At 44.6% G+C, this 20,660-nt stretch overlaps 1 protein-coding gene across 7 annotated transcripts in view; it reads right to left on the bottom strand.

Moving 5' to 3' along the window:
• SSBP2 (single stranded DNA binding protein 2) overlaps positions 1-20,660 on the bottom strand; it is a 787,338-nt gene that overhangs the window by 617,871 nt on the left and 148,807 nt on the right. The gene's annotated exons all lie outside the window — the stretch shown is intronic.

A 20,660-nucleotide genomic window follows, 5' to 3' on the forward strand; every position in this document is an offset into this window, starting at 1 on the left:
TTGATCCTGTTGCCCGAGCATTGCCTGGTTGTTTTCGCTCGGTTGCGGCGACAGCTGTGTCAATACGCCAGAGCGAGGGAATTGTGTTATCTCATAAGCTGTTGGTATTAGTCCCCCATGCTGTTGATGCCCTGCTTAATCAGACAAAGACGCAGCATTTGACCAGTGCCCGTTTAACGGGATATGAGCTGACGCTTTGGGCTCCTCATATCACGTTGAAGAGGTGCGTGACGTTAAATCCTGCCACATTGTTGCCATACCCCGAGACTCGGTCTGAGGCACGAGAAGCACATGATTGTATCCTCATGACCGAGGAACAAACAAAGGGTCGTATTGATCTCCAGGATACGCCCTTTTCAGATGTAGATGGAGAACTGTGGATGGATGGGTCATGCCTGAAGCTACCAGATGGTACGACTTCAGCAGCGTATGCGATTACCACATTGCAAACAATAGTGGAGACAGCACGCATACCACAGAAATCAGCTCAAGCAGCGGAACTGATAGCATTAACACGAGCATGTGAGCTCAGTACAGGATTGTGTGTGAATGTTTATACAGATAGCCGCTATGCCTTCGGAGTAGCGCACGATTTCGGCCTGCTCTGGAAGGAAAGAGGGTTCTTAACGTCGCATGGAGTACAAATAATGCATGGGGAGTTAGTTCATAATCTTTTAACTGCATTGACATATCCGAAGAAAATTGCTATCATTAAATGTAGCGCCCATAGGAAAGTAGTCGATAAAGTTGGAGAAGGGAATGCGTTAGCAGACCGAGTGGCGCGGGAGACTGCGATGCAGCCCGGTGCTACTGCCATGTATGTAGTAAAGTCGCAAGTAGAAAGATGGCATGATGCGAAGGAAGAAGTGCGAGAAATACAGAGGACCGCTTCTGATAAAGAACGGGAGCAATGGTCCAGTGAGGGAGAATTGGATGATGAGGGTTGCTGGAGAAATAAGCAGATGGATCGATGGAAATTACCCACAGCTTTTGTACAACCTATGGTTCAGATGGCACATGGGCTAGCACATGTTGGAGCTTCCGCAATTGTAAAATTGCTTACCCAAGTTTGGGAGCATCCAGAGATTGCTAGCACGGCAAAGAGAGTGGTGCAGACCTGTATGATCTGCTTGCGGTACAACCCAGGAAAGGGGACTCGGACCCCAGCAGGAGGATTCGTAACGCCTACTGCACCCTTTGAGGTGTTACAGATGGATTACATCCAGCTGGAGCGTTGTAATAATTTTGAAGTATGTTCTAGTAGTGGTGTGTGCCTTTAGCAAATGGGTTGAGGCATACCCCACGAAGAACAATACTGCAATGACTACCGCTAAGATGCTGTTGAAGGAGTTCTTCCCTCGATATGGCGTTTGTAGACTTCTGTGGAGTGATAACAGGCCCCACTTTATAGCGGACGTTATAAAGTATGTTCTGAAGGGTCTAGGCATCACCCAGAAGTTCCATGCAGTATTCCACCCTCAATCTGCAGGACTAGTCGAGAAGTATAATGGTACACTGAAGCTCAAGATCGCTAAAATTCAAGCTTCAACGTCTTTGACTTGGCCAGACGCTTTACCGCTGGCATTGTTGTCAATTAGGTCGGTACCGCACTCTCGAATCGGTCTTACACCATATGAGATTGTCTTTGGACGTCCAATGAATGTTTGGGGTCCGCCAAAACCTAAGACTGTGTATGATGTACCTTGCGTAATGATGAATGATTATTTGGCACAGTTAACGGATAACTTGGTTTCCATTCATCAACAGGTCCGGGAGGCGCTCCCTGATCGGTCCACCGGCGAAGGACATAGTCTCCGGCCTGGAGACTATGTCATGTTGAAAATCTTCGATAGAACGAACAGCCTGGAGCCGAGATGGGTGGGCCCTGAGCAAGTCTTGCTGGCAACAAGGACGGCTGTGCGAGTTTCCAACAGAAAGAATTGGATTCATTCCCTGCACTGCCGCAAAGTACCGCCCGGATTGGTGGAGCCCGCTGTACTGACCGATCAACGAGAGATTCTGACCACAGAGAAAGGCCGTGCTGTGGAATCGAACGACGCTGAGGAGCTCTTTCCGGACCACGCGACTCCTGGAGGAAGGCGATATCATCTGAGGCCAAGAAAGTGAATCCTTCAGTATCGGGACATGTTGTCAGAACGGCCTTTGGGTTAGTGAAACGGAGAGCCAGTGAGGCAAGGGGGGGGGATCAGCCCTGCATTAGTGTAGTGACACCCGTCTTGGCCCGTTGGTGAAGAAATCGACCGCTGCCCAAGGGGAAGAGTTCTGACAAACCTTTAGTTTCAGGAAGATATAGATTTTTTATTTTTTTTTTGACATGGAGAAGAAGAAGATCCTCTGCGCAACAGGTTTTATGCTCACAGTAACTATTGTTGGGATAACCACATGGTTTGTGGAGAACATGACTCCTGCCCGAGAGTTGCTTGTGTTGACCACTCCAGTGCCTGCGGAGCACTATTTCTATACCCTTCCATACCAAGAATTGAAGCATCGTCAGTCTTATTTGAATAACACTTTCATTCAGATGTTACATCATACCCATGTTGCCACCAATGCTACGAACTGTTGGATATGTGGTATGATGCCAGCTCATCAGAAGAAGGGAGGAACGCCATTTATACCTCTTCCTTTCTCTCATAATGGCTCTTGTAGAGCATGGTACACTTTGCTTTTTGCCACTCGGAAACCCACAGTGGGACGATTACTCTTCAGACTCAATAAAGAATGTCATCAGGATAAAAATGGATATCCGCAAGCGAATGGGACAATTTGGGAATGGGAAGAGTATCGACCAGACAATGAATCGATTCCATATGTGTTTACGAACACCAGAGACACTGTGGGAAGAGATAAATTTGTGATTCAAGTGGCACAAGCTCAAGCGGACCTGTGTGTCCAAGGTGTGGGTTATATTCCCGTCGGTGTTAGCGATTGTATTACCATATTAAACATCGATGGATTGAATAACAGTACTTTTTTAGCATCCCATAATACGTACTTCGTGTGTGGAACTAAGGGTTATTATCGTTTGCCAGCCGGTTGGTCTGGAGTATGTTATGTATCATTTTTGTTACCTCCTGTATTTCTGGCACCTGCATCCTATCATAAGGATTTAAAGTTGTTGAATAATGTGACTGTAAATAGGTATAAACGGACTTTATCAATTGATGATGTGGATCAAACTGACACCAGTTTACAGCAGTATATCGACTTCAATCTAGGATTGTTTTTCTTCGTTGGAGCTGCCCTAAATAGTAGGAAAATTCGAAGATTAACACGAGTGGTAGAGGCTGTGACAAACCAAACCGCTGCTGCTCTTGGGAATCTTACGGAAGAATTACAGATTACCAGAATTGTTGCATTGCAGAATCGTATGGTGTTAGATGTTATGTTAGCTGATCGAGGTGGAGCTTGTAAAATTATCGGAAGTAGTTGCTGTGTGTTTATTCCTGACCACACACCTTCAGTCTACAATGCAATTAACAGGTTGCATAAAATTGCAGCTGAAATCCATACAGAAAATGGCACTTGGTCCTTTTCTGGATGGTTTTGGGCATTGATCACTGCTTGGGGTTGGAAGGTTTTGACTGGTCTCTGCATAATTATAGCAGTTCTGTTTTCTTGCTGTATCTGTATTCAATGTGGTCCTTTGCTCTGTTCCGTATGTGTATCATTTTGTATCCCCGATAAGAAAGCTATTGCCAATGTCACTTATCAGAAACGTTTAGCTAAGGAAGTAGAAGAGATGATGATAATTGATATATATGATGATTATTCTAACAAGCCGGATGTCTTCAGTAAATGCTGAAAGGGTCGTCTGTTGTAAATTGCAACTTCGATGTGATTAAGCATTTACTAAAGACATGAATTCTCCTCCCTTACACATGTTCCTTTTGTTATGTTGACTGAAGTCTGGACTCCATTTTGTACTGTCATGTCTCCACGTGCTCAACACGAGGAGAGTCTTATCTTTGTGTTAGTTGCTCTTGTAATCTGCCTAGTAACAGTCTATAAATAGTTCCTTTGTCCGTCTGGCGCATGCCCAGACTTGACCACATCTGTTATCAGTTAGTCCTTGCTTGACCATGTTTTCGCGGGCTTAAGGAGTATGTCAGCTCCGCCCACATATCGATCTTGTATTGCAAATGTCCATAAAAGGTAACATTCCTCGCCTCATGTCGTGCCCTCCCACTTATGAGCCCCTCTGTTGTGTATAAAAGGGGACCGTGTATGCAAGTTCTGTGTGCTACTCTATGCAATACTGAAGGGTATTGTATGGATTGTAGGACCACCCTTAAGGGTTAATAAACCTGGTCTTTGTACTTTGCAGTTTCCGTGCCAACTTCCTTATAGATTCCATTGCAGGAGAGCGAACCCTTGTGTCCTGCGGGCCTAGCTGGGGCCTGTACTCATCAGTTGTGGCTGGCATCTATGGGGAGTGGCAAACGAAAGGTGGGTAAAAATAAAAAACACTTACTTTAAACACAGCCTCATTGTTGCTGCACGTCCGCCTCCTCCTCCATTCTGACACAGGGCCCAGCCAACTGCCTTAACCAATCCTGGCTCGGCCCTCACCAGCATGAGAGAAGTGAGGGAACGGCCTCTCTAGCCACTCCCGAGGACACTGGAGCCCTACAATTGCTCTAACCCAGCTGTCTTAAGACAGCTGAGTTAGAGCTTTTAAATGTGGTGTTTGTCTCTATCTTCCTTTTCAGATGGAGCCTGGCAGTTGACACACCCACTTTTACGAAATATCACGTGGAACAGCTACTCTGCCCCCACCATACTGACAGGATAGGGACATCCCATCCCAGTAATTTCACTCACATAGGGGAGTTACATCCTTGCCCTGAAGAAAGTCCTGGACCATTTTTTGGCCCTTTTATGGACTGAAACATGTCGGCACTAGGGTCCTAGGACCATAACACTCCTACAAAGACCCAATTGTATTTATTTTAATTACCCAGACAGACCCAAAAATAAAGGGAAACTGGGGATCTGCCTGAGGTATTTTATCTAGTTAACCCCCTCTGTCTTTAACATATTAAAAGCACTCCCAACACTGTGGTCGAGCCCACCCGGACTTTTAGGGGTCTGGGTGACCCGATGATGAAGCATGACACCACTAGGGTGTGTGAGGGTAACTTAAAGAAATACTTTTCTCCCCCACGATCATGGTTGGGTTAGGTACAACCTTATTTCAGAATCTTCCACTTTCCTCTTTCCCTCAGTTTATTGGATCCTTTTTTAGGTCCATTAGAGTATTTTTTGTGAATATAGTTACTTGTAGGGAGGATATACTCTACACATTATCACCTCTCATACCCTTTAGGTCACTGGAACTTCCCAGCGCCTTGTTGTGTTATAGATACAGGACTTCACCTGTGTTCAACCGTGGTACAGTGGAGAGGGGCGGTGAGACCTCTTTTGCAAAAAAATTAATATTGCAGAAAGGCAATAAGTGTACTTGGAAGGTGAGCGTGTGCTCCGCACCACAGCACAAGTTACCAGCCGCTTCACTGCTTGGAGCAGGGCTGAGTTTAGTGATGTTTTCCATAGGAAACAGATCATCTTGACTCAGGAGGACATTCCAATCTATAGAGTGAGGCCTACAGCGGCGGAAGTGGAAATCAGGTTGACATCTTGGAATGGTGGCAGTTTTGCCATTTTATACACAAAATACCAGGTCATTAAGTTAAAAGGAGGAATACTTATTGTGATTTTCAGTGTGGTGGATAAAGTGTACATTAATTACAACACATGTCTAGCTAAACTGGGCAATAAATAAACGAAGTGAAATGCAGAACGTTACTACTCTGCTGTTTTTCCTATCTTTCCCTGGTGAGCCAATTCTCAAGTGGAATGAGTGGAACAAGGTTTCTGGCAATTACGCACAAGTATGTGGCATCAAATTAAGTGCAGAAAGGAAACATGCACTTTTGGTGCATTGTTGGTGTGCGAAAGTACAGGACGTTTTGGAGAATTTGCCAGAGTTATCAACCGAAGAGATGAGAAATCTAAATGATGAAATTGCTATTAGAAAACTAGATTTACATTATCTGCCAAGAGTAAGCTTGATAGTTTAAAAATGGCTTGAGAAGTCCGGGGAAAGATAAATCAGTAGAAGAATTCTTTAGCAGCCTCCAGAAAAGTGCATTGAGCTGTAAATTTGGTGGAACTATAGAAGAGATAATCAGGGATCAGTTTGTTCTGCAGTGTAATAGAGAATAAGATACGTGAAGAACTATGGATGAAGGATAAACCACCTTTATAGGAAGTACTTTCGGTGGCAAAACGTGTGGAACACATGAAGTGTGTAGAAGAACTCAGTGCTGAGAAAGGAGTAAGATCTAATGTATTACAAGACAAAGTGGAAGTGTCTGTGGTCAAACATGTCATGCCTGTGGTGGTAAGGAGCAAAGGGAAGAACATTCCTATGAATAAGGTTTCTGAAATTGTTCTAGAAGTTCTTTTGCAGGTAAAGGTTGTATCCACTGGGTATCTGACTGAAGGGGTAGTAACTGATGGAGCAAGGGTGCCCAGGAAATTTGTCTTCCACTCACAGATTACCATAATTTTTAAGAATACATTGGAGAAAAGTCTTCCTAAAGGGCAAACGGCTTAGAATGGATGTCTAACGTGGTAGGTATGGTGGTTCGAAGATCAAGAAGTTAGACTATTTTGAAGCGTGTACTGAAGTGAGAAACAAACAATCTTGGGAAAGTGTATGCATCACAGGTGTGAGATAATTTGTTGGGATGGTTTCACCACGGTAGTCTGGGAGCCAGTCTTAATACTAACAAAGTCCCCCAGGTTGAAGTTGAAGAGATTGTGTCAAAAGACAACAGGTTTGTGAAGGCGCTTTAAAGTCTTTTTCAGGACAAACCAGGGAAACTCTTAGGATACAAGCACAAAATAAGGTTGAGAGAAAATGCAATTCAAGTTTTGGGCAAGATAAGGTGCATTTCTCAGAGTATACTGGATGCTGATACTAGGGAACTAAAGAAGTTGTGTGATTTGGGGTTGAACCAGTGGTAGCTACTGAGTGGTTGGCTCCCATAGTTGTTACTTGTAAAGGGAATGGAGACATTTGTCTCTGTGTTGATCTACGAGCACTCAATAAGGAAGTAATAGTGGACAAATTCCCTTAACCCGATACTGAATAACTGATTTCCACATTTTCCGGAGCAAACATTTTTACAACTTTGGATTTGGTATCAGCGTACCATTAGGTGGAACTTGATGGGGCATCTTAAGATCTAACAGCATTTGTGACTCCCATGGCAATGCATGGATTCAGAAGGAAGCCTTTTGGGTTGATCTCTGTACATGCAGTTTTTCAAACAGCAATGATGTCAATACTGAAGGGCATTCCTGGGGTTAAATGCTACCAGGATGATATTTTGGTACATGGCTCAATCAAGAAGGAACATGATGAAAGAGTGCCTGAATTACTGGGCAGATGACAGTAAGCCGGTCTAACCTTAAAGGTGGGAAAAGTGTGTTTGGAGTGAGTGAGGTGAACCTATTTAGGTATAAAATTTCTGGGGATGGTACACATCCAAGGAAATAATTAGTGGACACCACTGCATCGTGGAAGGAACTAACAAATAAAGAGGAATGATCATCCTTTCTTGGAATGATTGATTATTATAGTAAATTTGTGAAAGATTTTGTAAGTAAAACTTGCAACATGAGAAAACATCTAAAGAAATTTTATGTATGGAAGGATTTAACTGTGTGAAAGAGGAGTTGAGTCATGCACTGTGTCTTCAAACGTATGACCCTACATGTGGCATAAAAGTGGTCTTTGATGCCAGTATGAAGGGTTTAGGGCCTCTTTTCATACAAGAGATAGACGGTCAGGAGAATCTCACTGTTTGTGTGTTAAGAACATTAAGACATACAGATTCCAATTATTCAGTCATAGAAAGGGATTCCTTAGCGGTTTACTGGACTACTAACAGATTAAAACATTTCTTAAGGGGAATTAAATTCACTGTTCAGTCAGATCATAAACTGTTGGTTGGAGTTTTCATGTGGAAAGGCCATGACTGTATCTAGTCTCGCATAGATAGATGGGTAGTAAGTTTACAAGAATATTGTTTCTCTGTGGTAGTCATGGAGAGCAGTCACTAGCTTCTCGAAGAGGTTTGCGTAGGGATACAACAGGATGTAGCAGGCATTCCGTCTGTTTATCCTCACCAACAGTTTGGGTCCGCAGTAACCTTCACTCCGGCTCCCCACTTTTCAGACCTGGTTCCTCCCTGCATTGGAGAAATAGATGTGCTGATTGCAGGCGAGTGAAGCAGCTGCTCCATTCCTCAGACATGGGCCACACAGCAGTATACGGAGGCAGCATCAAGCGTGCAGCTGTCTTCAGTTGGTAACAACTCCTCCTTGGTCAAAGAGAACTTGGAACAACAACAAGTGGGTCAACAGCTCCCATTTTTACACATGTACAGCAGACTGGGGATGAGTATTCTCGGTCTCCAAGACAGCCTTTGTGTAGTTAGATGCACCTCACAGGAGGGTTGTCACTAGGTAGGATTACTCACAACAGAGGCACCAAGAGGTCTGAGCATCCTGCACCCGACTATCGTAGCCACACCTGACTCTGATCAGGAAGAGACACAAAAGGCTGAGCCCTTTCTAAAGGACCCTTTGCCTTCTGAAAACAAAAACTGCAGTCCCATCCTTACCCCTACCATCTACCAAATGGCAGCATTTAGGGAGAGTAATCAATAGCTCTCTGCAGCAAAAGGACCTCCTTGGATTTTTAAGTGGAGCTGGTCTCCTCTTTTTCCGGTTCAGTGTCCCCACCCCCCAGCTGGAGCTTATCAGCAATCCACTTCCCGTGTCTGGGAAAGTAACCTCACCTTCATATTGTGCACATGAACGGGCCCAGGTGCTTTCAAAATGGAACTTGCATGCCTCCTTCACTCTGGACATGCACAATCTGTGTAACACAGACCACACATGATTGAGATAGCAGCACAGGGATCCATGTTCATCTGTAACAGCTGAACTTTACACAGAGGCCACCACTCCTATGATACATATAAAAAGGTTTAATCACAATAGGATCACTAGAAACGTGGTAAGCTGATACCACTGCTCTGCCTAAATGTGTGATAGAGACAGTAGTCCTCTGTCACTATGGAGGGTGCTCTAGGACTAAGACCATACAGACTGACATCAGGGGACAGGCCTAGGACTTCACACACATGCTAGATTAGCATGAAGCTATGGATCAAAATTCCCAAAACCATCTTATTTGGGCTTACAGGCCAGGGGGCAGGATTGTACACCACATAGGTGGCAGTCATGTCCCAACAATGTTACACTTACCAAAGATCACAAAAAGGTGGGGATGAAGAGCTAAATATTTGAATTAAAGATTGGGACACTGAAAAGGACAGAACTCAGCAACTCAACCATTTCAAGCATTTTCTGTGGAATCAGCAGAGACACAGTTTCAAAGCAGTCTCCGCCCTGCTTTCTGAAAATTATGAAAAATAAAATCATTTTTCAATAAGCAACACCTTTTAATAAGTGTAATTCAAACTACTGCTAATTATTTCTTCATGTAGATTTATGTTGTCTATATTAACACAAAGAGTATCACACACATTTCATTTTAAACCTCGTGTTGTTGTATGGATAATTTAAAAATTAAAATGTAAACAAATTCATTCCTCGTTGCTATGCATTTTACACAAACGTGCTTTCTCACAGCAATCTCCCTCTTGGCATTGGTTTCTTGGCTCTTAACCAGGAAGGTAAGAGTTAGTGCCATTACCTCTGAAACCTAGGGGATAGCAACCAGCAACCAGGAGGCCCTTACAGGTGATATGTCAATCTCTAGGGTGGGACCATGGCCCCTTATGCCCAGCCTTGGAAACTGGACCCAAAAAGATGTCGACACGGAGAGAAAAGCATCCCAGTGCTAAATTCCCTGTACTTTTCGGCAATGTTTAGTAATACTAATGCTCCAGTGCAAGAGTGCCCACCTGGTCCTGGAGCGAGAGGAGGGGCCATACATGACACTAACATCAATAGGCATGAGATACAGGGGCTCAGCAGAACAAGCGTACAGTTAAGTGACAGTAGGTGTTTCACACTAGAGTGACTCAGACTGTGAAAATATTTTGGAAAGTAATACTGTACTCAGTCACAGCTGTTGGAGTTCATGAACCCTGTGCTAAATAAAGAACTCTGGTCAATCAATGCGATACACTGAACGCACTCCTAAACTGCAGTATCTGTCTACATGTTTAGTGGAAAATAACCTCGCAGCCCAATACAATGTTTTAGTTACCTTACAATATTTAAACTTTTGCATAAGGAGTGTGAATACAAATGTCATTCAGAGAGATCTGACGAGCATTTCATAACAAAGGGTGCTCAGAATGAAAAGGTTTGAAGACCACTGTTTAACTGAGCAGACGACACCGTATGTAGGATCTTGTCATTGCAAAGCAAGCCAACGACCAGCATACTTCAGAAAAACAAAACTGGCCTAGCCGGTTTAGCAATTTCCTATGAAAAAGTATTGTAGTCACCATTGATGCTTTTGGCTTTAGAGGAGCAAGTCCATGAATAATATATTCGTGTGAGTAGTGAAATTGTAATTGTCTCAAGCATGAGTAATATACTTGACAACACTCATAGAATGTGGTCACTGAAACCATAATAGAAATTGAAGTATTTCTCATGTCATGACACAAGCTGCTAACCATTATACAAAGTGACAGAGCACTGCTTTCTGGGAGGTCAGCTGTGCTGCACTGAAATTGAAGCGGCCAGCAGAAACTGAGCAGGACTGCTACAATAAAAAAAATAAAAAAAAATAACATGTACAGCAGGCACATGATGCAAACATCCACCGTTATGTCCGAATCCCAGGAAAAAAGACAACAAATCAAGGGCAGTCACAGATATACCAAGTTAAACTCTTCATTATGATATTACTGAACATTTAAAGGAGTTAGGGTGTGGATTTTAGCTTGTTACAAATGTACCAACATGTTAAGGTAAAATTAGCATTTTTAAAAATGTGTTTGCAAAACGTGCATTGGAGAGTAGCAGAATGCCTATGCTTGCTATTTAAAAAGGAAGATCGACTGTCTATCTCTGATAAAATATAACAAAACCATACTTATCTAAACTTCGAATGAAGTGGCCATTTCTGCTGAGCACTTTTTATTCTTTTTTTTTTTTTAGCAGCATAATGTTTTTCCCCAATATAGACAGGCAAATATAGACCTTTAATCTCCCAACGAGATTCTATCGTTTATGAATTAAAATGGACATAAAAAATGGAGAAAAAATGATGTTTAAGAAAGGGTGTGTTCTATGTTACTAAAAATGGCATAGACAAAAGGTTTGCTATGCTAAAATCACTCTAGTTCCAATCTTCAATAACAAGCAAAAGGGAAACACACGGGGACACACACACACACACACACACACACACACACACACACACACACACACACGTTTGCAACTATCTAAATGGCAGTCAGTATTTCCTATTTTTGCACTTTCAACCTACTTGCACTTTGTCATGGTGAACCCAAAAACCAGCACGTCTGGAAAGTAGAAAAAATTCTTAATGTTGGAACGGGTCATGTGCAGATTGATCATGGTTTTCCCAAAGAAACTAATTGTTGAATTAAAAAAACTAAGTAAGTAAAAAGAAATGTAACTAGGTGCCAATGTTTCCAACTTAAATTTTTCCCCTAAATAGTCAATCTACAAAAGTAATATACTGTTACATCCATCAGGCTCTTCTGGTTGCATAGATAAATAGTGGCTCATTAAGATATCGGGCGGATCACCCGCATAAAACCACCGCCCGCATGTGAATTCCCCCCGCCACCTTACCATGGCGGGGGGGACCCCGGCAGACGGGAAAACCATCCGCCGGTAGGCAATCCACCAGATTGCCTACCGGGCGGAAAAGCAGTTAATATGGTGGCGTGTCTGGTAGACACCGCCATCCATATTAGTATGCAGGCGGGGTGTTGCCTTTCCGAAAGGCAGGCGGTTTTCGCCATTGGGAGCCCGTAGCGGGCCCCCAGGGATTCTGGGGGGTGGGGGGTGCCTATGGTACCCCCCAGCAGTTCCATGCACAACATGGCATGCACCGCGCGGTGCCTGCCACGTTGTGCATGGAAGTGCACGACATGCCTTCTTGGCATTGCAGCAGGCGGTGCGGAGAGCACCTTTCGCTGCAATGTCAGGAATGCAGGATGCGTCCACCAGTGTGGCGGGTGCATCCTAATTTCACCAACGGGACCGCCGCACCAATGGCGGGTGGTCCCATTCCACGACAGGATGCCATCCTAATGACCCTCAAAGTGTTTGCAAGATGTTGTGAGAAATTAGGTTATGGGTTGAAATCCTACTCCAACCACCACAATTCTTTTCAGAGTGAAACACAATTAGACCCCAAATTAACCTGTGCTGAACGCTCTAGTGGCTTGGCACAAAGCACTCAAGTTTGCCTCGGGGGCAATGGGTAATGTATTTATGAAGCAGTTCAAACAACAATAAAGTGAAAACACGACAAGAAATCCCACACCAATCTTGCAAAATAAATTGCACTTTAATAAAGTCCAAAAAGAAAAAAATTCAATAAGTAAATTCGGAGATAAGCAAGTTTAAAGGATTTGATGAGAAGTAATGCAAAGAAGAACGAATTGAGATTATCTGGTTGCGGTGGACTAGGACCAAATCACAAAGTTAGGCCGAGCACGATGGAGCACAGTCCGCATACGGGGCTCAGCACAGTCCGCATACGGGGCTCAGCACAGTCCGCATACGGGGCTCAGCACAGTCCGCATATGGGGCTCAGCACAGTCCGCATACGGGGCTCAGCACAGTCTGCATACGGGGCTCAGCACAGTCCGCATACGGGGCTCAGCACAGTCCGCATACGGGGCTCAGCACAGTCCACTGTTAAAAGAACATTATCTCCTGGGCATCTAGATGCAAAGTCATTGCATTGGCCTGCACAGTGAGAGTGTCGAGGAGCCAAAAACTGGTGCTTGCAGTGCCAGGTCCTGCCCAGAGATTTGTTGCGCCATGTCGGAGAATCCACTGATCAGGAGCTGCAATGTGGGTGGCAAGGTGGGTTGCACTGAGTCGCTGGTACTGTGAGGACTGGCGTCGAGATGCAGTGCGCTTAGTCGAGATGTGTAGAGCTGGGCTGGCGGACAGCCTCAAGATGTGTTGCACTGGACCAGTGCTTACGAACAGGCCGAACAGAAACTGTGATGCGAGGCGAGGTGATGCGTTGGCGCAGAGGAGCTTGTTGTGCACCTGTAGCTCAGAACAGCCCAGCCAACTAGCCAGTGGAGTCACTCTGGTGGTCCTGGGTTCAAGGCGTAGGTTCAGTCCTTCTTCCCCCTACAGCAGTGCAGTCCTTCTTGCATGCGGAGGAGCAGCAGGACAGCAAAGCAGTTGGGCAGACCTTCCTGTAGCATAACATCCTTCCTCTGAACCTTCCACAGGCCCAGAATTAATCTGAAGATATGGGTCTGAGGGTCCAATATGTACACCTGGTGCCCCCTTTGAAGTGGGCCAAGCTTTTAGAGTTTCCCCCTACAGAAGTGTCCGGAAATTCCTCCCTCCCAACCCTTATCCTAGTATGTCTGGGTGCACAATAAGCAAGTGTGAAGTCCTTAGGGTGTGACTCGAGCCAGTGCCTTTGAAGTAAAGGTATGGTAAGTGACATCTCTGTCCCCCCCCCCCCATATTCCCAGAGTTGGTCCAACCTGCCAACACCCACACCTAGTCATATGATCCACAAACCAGCTGTAAGCACCCAATAGTTAGGACAAGAACATGCCAGCTTTCTAAAAGGGAGACCTAAAGTAGAATTAACCACTAAAGAGGATTTAAAATTACAATTCCACAGACACCAAACATTACTTTCTTACAAGCTCCTAATCAAAAGTTATCATTTATTAAATGCAATAAGGTAACCCAATGTAATCCTATGAGAGTGGTAGGAATTGCGGTAGTGAAAAAAAAAAGGAATTGAGAGTTTTTCACTACAAGGACATGTAAAACCAACTTATATGTCCAACATTTTAACTACACTGCACCCTTCTCTAAGGGGTTTTTAGGGCCTTTATTAGGCCTCCATATATACAGTCAAAAGGAGGGGTTAAACCTTGCGAAAGATTTTGCATGTCAAAATGGTAGTTTAAAACTGCCCACACAGGCTGCAATGTTTAAAGTGTTTAAAGCGGCACTTAAGAGGGTGGCACTATCGGTGCTACAGGTCCACTAGTGTTATTTAAATTACAGGGCCTGGTTACATGTAGCACCACTTTATTAGTGACTTACAAGGAGATTAAAAGGGCCAACTGGGAGTAAGCCAATTTCACCATGTGTAGGGGAGAGAGAACAAGCACGATGAATGAGTTTATTTATAAAGCGCACCCTCACTCCAAGGAGCATCTTGGCGCTAACAGACCAGGAGACCAGAACAGAGGCAGTAGTGGGATGGAGGAAAAGAATGAGGCTATGAATTCATATCTATATCATATCAAGGAGAACACAGTGCTGTGGGAGACATAAAAAATCCACGTTTTTAGAAGCTTCGTAAAGAGGCATTCTGATTGGGCCAATCTCAACTGGAGCGGCAAGCTGTTCCAGGCTTTTGTACCTAGAACAGCTATGGTTTTGCCCCATTTTGGTTTCAGTCGGTAACTAGGGACTATCAGCTAGTTCGCTGAAGACAATCGCAGAAGACGTTGTGTAGCATAGGGCCGAATTCTGGTTCTGAGATATGTCGGCCCTGATGCTTTAATAGCTTTATAGATAATCGTTAAGATTTTGAACAAGATTCTTTTATATATTGGCAGCCAATGTAGTTGTTGGAGTGCTACTGAGGAAGGGGATCCTCTAGGGAGCCTAAGCACCAACCTGGCTGCTGCGTTCTGGACCACCTGTAACTTCTTTATAATAGATTTATTTGCCCCTGCATACAGGCTGTTACAGTAGTCCAGACGTGAAAGCACTAAAGCCACCGCAACGGGTTTCCTAGCCTTCAAAGGCAATAGATCCAAGAACTTTCTCAGAATTTTTATGGTGTAGAAACACATGCCTGCTACAGCTAATGCTGGACTATGGAACAATAAAGATTGATCAAATAAAATTCCTAGGTTCCAAGCTGTATCAGCAGTGTTAGGTGGTGGGACCATATTTTCACGCCACCATTGACGAGGTGTGAAAAGATTGGTTTTCCCAAACAGCATGATTTCGGTTTTTTGGCTGTTACATTTCAGATGATTGAGTTCCACCCAATTCATAACTGCCGTTAGGCAGTGATACATTTTTCTTCCGATCTAGTGGAATTTTTATCCAGGGTAAGGATGATCTGTGTATCATCTGCATATGTGATAGCTTTAACGTCAAAGGAGTCAATCAGGACAACTAGTGGGGTCATGTACAAATTAAAAAGTGTCGGGCTCAGGGAAGAGCCCTGGGGGACCCCCGACAGAAGCTGTTTTTCTGCCGACTTGTATCGGCCGAGGGTGACAATATTAAGTCCATTTTCTAAAAAAAGATGAAAACCATGCTAGCGCCCTGCTGGTGACGCCACTGGTTGCGAGTCTCACTGGTTGCGAGTCTATCAAGCAAAAATGACGCGGGAAACCGTATCAAACGCCGCAGATAAATCCAACAGAACCAGTACTGCATCCCTGCCCTGATCCAAGGCCGATTTTAATGTTTGAGGTGTGAAGCAGCACGGATTCTGTTGAATGGCCAGGTCTAAAACCAGATTGTTTTGGGTGAAGGATATTTTCCTTCAGCAGAAAGTCGTTTAATTGTCTATTTGCCCGTTTTTCTACTAATTTACTCAACCATGGCAACAGTGAAATTGGTCTGAGGCTAGAAAGTGTGGTGGGGTCCGCGATTATCTTTTTTTGAAGGGGTTTTACTGCTGCAATCTTCCAAATGTCCGGTACACAGGAGGACTCAAATGATGAATTAATTATATGATTGATAGCTGGATTAATAATGTCCACAAGTGCCTGAAGTACTTTGGGAGGACAAGGATCGAAAGGGGAGCCTGATTTACATGTGAGAATAGCTTGTCTTGATTGTTCCAAGCTAATCTCTTGGAAGCTAGAAAATGCTCCAATGGTCCCTAAGGATATAGGCTCGTTAGTCTGGAGGATAATCTCAGGGAAATCCCTTCTCAGATCTGTGATTTTATTTTCAAAATACTCTGCGATTTTTTCGCACAAAGCTTGTGATGGTATAATTTCTTGTACAAGTATCTTGGGCTTTGTGAATGTTTGAACAATATCAAAAATTGTTTTCTGATTCTCTCCCGCTTGATTAATTTGATTGGAATAAAATGCAGTTTTTCCAGTTTAATATGGTGGTGATAATGTCTAAGAGCTGCTTTAAAAGACAAGGTCAGCTAATTCATAGCTTCGCCTCCAGATTCTTTCTTGTTTCCTACAGTTGGTTTGTAAGTCCTTTAGTCGGGGAGTGAACCAAAGGGCTTGTTTTTTCTTGTCGCTCCGAAAGTTTCCGGAGTGGGTAACTGGTGCTAGGTTATCAGCAAGGGATGACAGCCATTCATTAAACTTGTCATTGTCAGTAGAAGGAATACCCGCGAGGGTGGGTTTGCTTATTTCAGCCTTTATTAGAAGCTCCGGGTGCTCAAGCATATTATTCCATTTTTGACTCCCTGTGGAGTCTCGTGGACCCCGGGAAGACGCTACTTAATACTTATCGAGATTAATCCTAAATGGGATATATTTATGGTCTGACCAAGTGATCGTAATGGGAGGTTTTACAAAAAGGTTGGTCATGTTGGTACAGATACCATCAAGGGTATGCGTCATGTGTAGGGATCACGATCAGTTGTTTCAAACCCATGGTACTAATAGTCTTGCAGAACGGTCTAGTATTTGGGATGTTTCGAGCATCTAGATGAATATTAAAATCACCTAAAATGGTGAAGTTTGAATATCTAATCACAAGGGGACTAATACTGTCCCCTAGTGTGTCAATGAATTTAAGCAAAGGGCCCGGGGGTCTATAAATGAGAACTCCAGCAAACGTAGTGCTGCGGTTTAATTGGAAGCAGAACGGGAGGCTCTCTGCTTCCTTAAGATCAATGGGGTTAATGGTTATTAGTTTCAAATATTGCTTGTAAATAATTGCAAGGTCCCCATCCCTTTTTAGGTCTCGCCTGACCCAGCGCATGCGCTGGTCTGGCGAGACTTATTGAGAGGGCTCCAAAAAGTGCTACCAGGCCAGCCTAGAGCTACAGTGCATGTGCGCGGGCGCGCGCGCCGCGCTTTACCGCGATCACTTTCACTTTCGCGGCCGCTTTGCATAGCCAATAGGTCTTGCTTTTGGGACCTTATAAGTATTCAGTTATGCAACTGTTGCATGGCTAAACACTTATAAGGTCCCAAAAGCGAGACCTATTGGCTATGCCAATGCTTGTTCCACTTATGTCCTGTCTAGTCAGAGTATAGCCTTGTGGGAGTGCTTGTACAATGTCTGGATTGGAGCAATCATTCATCCATGTTTCTGTGATGAATAGGCAGTCTAAATCATTAGTATTTAGAAGGTCATATATATGTAGAGCATGTTTTGTTAGAGATCTTGCATTAATCAGGCCGCAATGCAGAGATTTGCTAAATATTTCCCTTTCCTTTACTTCCAACAAGGGCTGTCTAAGACTTCGACTGGAAATGTCGAAGGTAGTCCTGCACACACAGCAGGTAAAAGGGCACTTCATAGTGTCTAAGTGGAATTGTACAGTACATTTAGTGGCCTGACTATTTAGCTCTAATAAAGCTTTATTAGTGTATTGAATTCCTAAGTCAAAACCAACAGCATCTCAGGCCTTGGCCGCATGCCGGACGGGCGCAGACGGGCTTGCCTTAAGCGCGCCAGCAGCGCACCCGCTGCGCCAGTCCGCTGCGCATCTGGCGAGGCATACGGTATTTATGTTCTTCCGGGAGCCAACCATTAGTGTGCGACCTGCAGTGGCTCACCGGAAGTGAGTGGGAATGCCTCGTTATGGCAGCGTTTCTCCGCTTACGGCACAGAAAGCCTCTGCGGACCGGAAACGCTGTCCGTGAAAAGTGCAAAGTGCAGCATACAGTACTTTTTATTTTAAAAACCACAATCAACTTTTTTGTTAAAAAAAGGAGGGCAATACCAGAATAAAAAAGGCTTAAGAATAAAAGCAATGCAAATGCAGAAAGTTTCCCAACCTTCCTCTCCTGCGCTATCCGGATCTCAGTCCGCTGCAAGTCTGGCGAAGCAGGCGGTATTTATGGTCTTCCAGGAGCCAACTACTAGTGTGCGACCTGCGGTGGCTCACCAGAAGTGAGTGGGAATGCCTCGTTATGGCAGCGTTTCTACGCTTACGGCACAGAAAGCCTCTTCGGACCGGAAACGCTGACCGTGAAAAGTGCAAAGTGCAGCATACAGTACTTTTTATTTTAAAAACCACAATCAACTTTTTTGTTAAAAAAGAAGGGCAATATCAGAATAAAAAAGGCTTAAGAATAAAAGCAATGCAAATCCAGAAAGTTTCCCCACCTCCCTCTCCTGCGCTATCCGGATCTCAGTCCGATGTGCACATTACCACTGTTACCCAGTGCTAGAGTCCTAAAAGCCAACACAAACTTGTCCAGATAACAGAAGAGTGAAGGCAAAGTTTGGGGCTGACCCTGCAGGGAGGGCAAAGTCCAACAGATGTCCATAAACACACAATACCCACAGCCATCAATAGGGCTGCAGATTATAATGCATTTTCATTGTGTAGCAACCATGCATTAATTAATAAGGTAAAATGCAATGAATGACAAGCATTTGCAATGCAATAGGTCTTGCATTAGTGAAAGTTTGAGCTAGTGCCGTTGCAAATGATATTGCATTAAGGGTGCAGTACCTTATGTGGCTAATAGGGGTCCCTTTACAACTCCCCAGGGGTATCTAGTAACAGCCTCTGGTATTGCACCCTTTCCTTGCTTCGAAGAATTTATTTTATTACGGATGTTGCTGCTGGTATATTTCTTGACCAAAAAAGAAATCTAACAAAATCATTTGCAACGCTAAAAGCTCAAATTTTCACTAATGCAGGACCTATTGCATTGCAAAAGCTTGTTCTTCGATGAGTGGAGAGAGTGCACATTGAGAAGTAGACAGGCTGGTTAAATAGTAGTACTTGAGACTGTACTACTATAATGCAGTAAAGTAGAAGATTCGGGTACGGAATAAGCAGAATGCTTGTGCACCACAGGAATAACTCTTCTCTTGTCAGCACCGCAGCAAGAACTCCTTTGTTGATTTGATGGAAAATGTTACTCGTTCCCCTTTGTACCTCTTAGTCATCAGCACGACCTAGCCTCTCTCTGCCTCAGAAGCCCAGCGTTTCCAGTAAGAGTGCATGCTCTCCCATGTGAAGGGCCACGTGCTGCAGGTTTCTTTCAGCCATTGTGCGCAAATGTGTCTGTGAGGGATCCTGAGTGAGTGGGAGCACCGAAGGAGGGGTAAACAAAAGCATGACGTATGAGGAGGCCTGCGTTGCGAACGAGGGACAGAAGTGGAGGGAACAAGGAGAGGAGAGGCATAGATCGCCACCTGGATGAACAACAGCTGCCTGAAACTCAACTCAGAAAAGACAGAAGTCCTCATCCTTGGCACCACCCTCTCCACATGGAACGACTCCTGGTGGCCTTTCGCCCTTGGAAATCCCCCATCCCCGACGGATCACGCATGACCTCAGCATTATACTAGACTCATCGCTCGCAATGAACCGCCAGATCAACAACGCCTCCTCAAACTGTTTCAACTCCCTCCACATGCTTCGAAAGACTTTCAGATGGATCCCAGCCGAAACCAGAAAAAATGTCACGCACGCACACATCAGCAGCAGACTGGACTACGGCAACGCTCTATGCCAGAATCAACAAGAAACTCCCTCGTAAACTCCAAACTACCGCTTCTCCTTCCACGCACCCAAAAGACACCTCCGATCAGCCTTGCTCTCTCTGGATACCATCCATCAGCAAGACTAGAACGGGAGGAAAGTCCTTCTCGTACTTCGCAGCGAAAGCCTGGAACACTCTCCCCCTCCACATCCGGCAATCTCCCACACTGCCCCAATTCAGAAAGGACCTCAGGACCTGGCTCTTCAGATGACCCCAGCCCTCACTGAAGCCGCCCCATACCCAACCCACCCCCTTTTTTGTGACACATAATTTGACTGTTACAGAGCTTTTTGGAAAGAAAATGGGCTTGGTTCCATGCATGACACATCACTCTGAATTCTCCTGGATCTCCAGATTTCAGTAAACCTCAAGCTTGGTGGAGTTTCCCAAGTACTGGCTGTCCCAGAGCTCTAAAGCTGCTGCTGCTGCTGCTGCTCTCCACCCCATCCCCTCCCAAGGCAACTGAGAGGAAACTGGTATTCCTTTGGGCATACTTTTGACTTCTGGGCCAGCAGAGAGAGGCCCCATTCTGCCTCGCCTGTAGGTAGAAGTACTGTTTGATGCCCAGATGTTCTGGTGCCCCACCCCAATATTTTTCTTACCCCCTTGGGGTGACACATTAGTGGTTAATGCCCTGATCTTCAGGCC

Source organism: Triturus cristatus, chromosome 2_1 (assembly GCF_964204655.1).
Source record: "Triturus cristatus chromosome 2_1, aTriCri1.1, whole genome shotgun sequence".
NCBI lineage: Eukaryota > Metazoa > Chordata > Amphibia > Caudata > Salamandridae > Triturus > Triturus cristatus.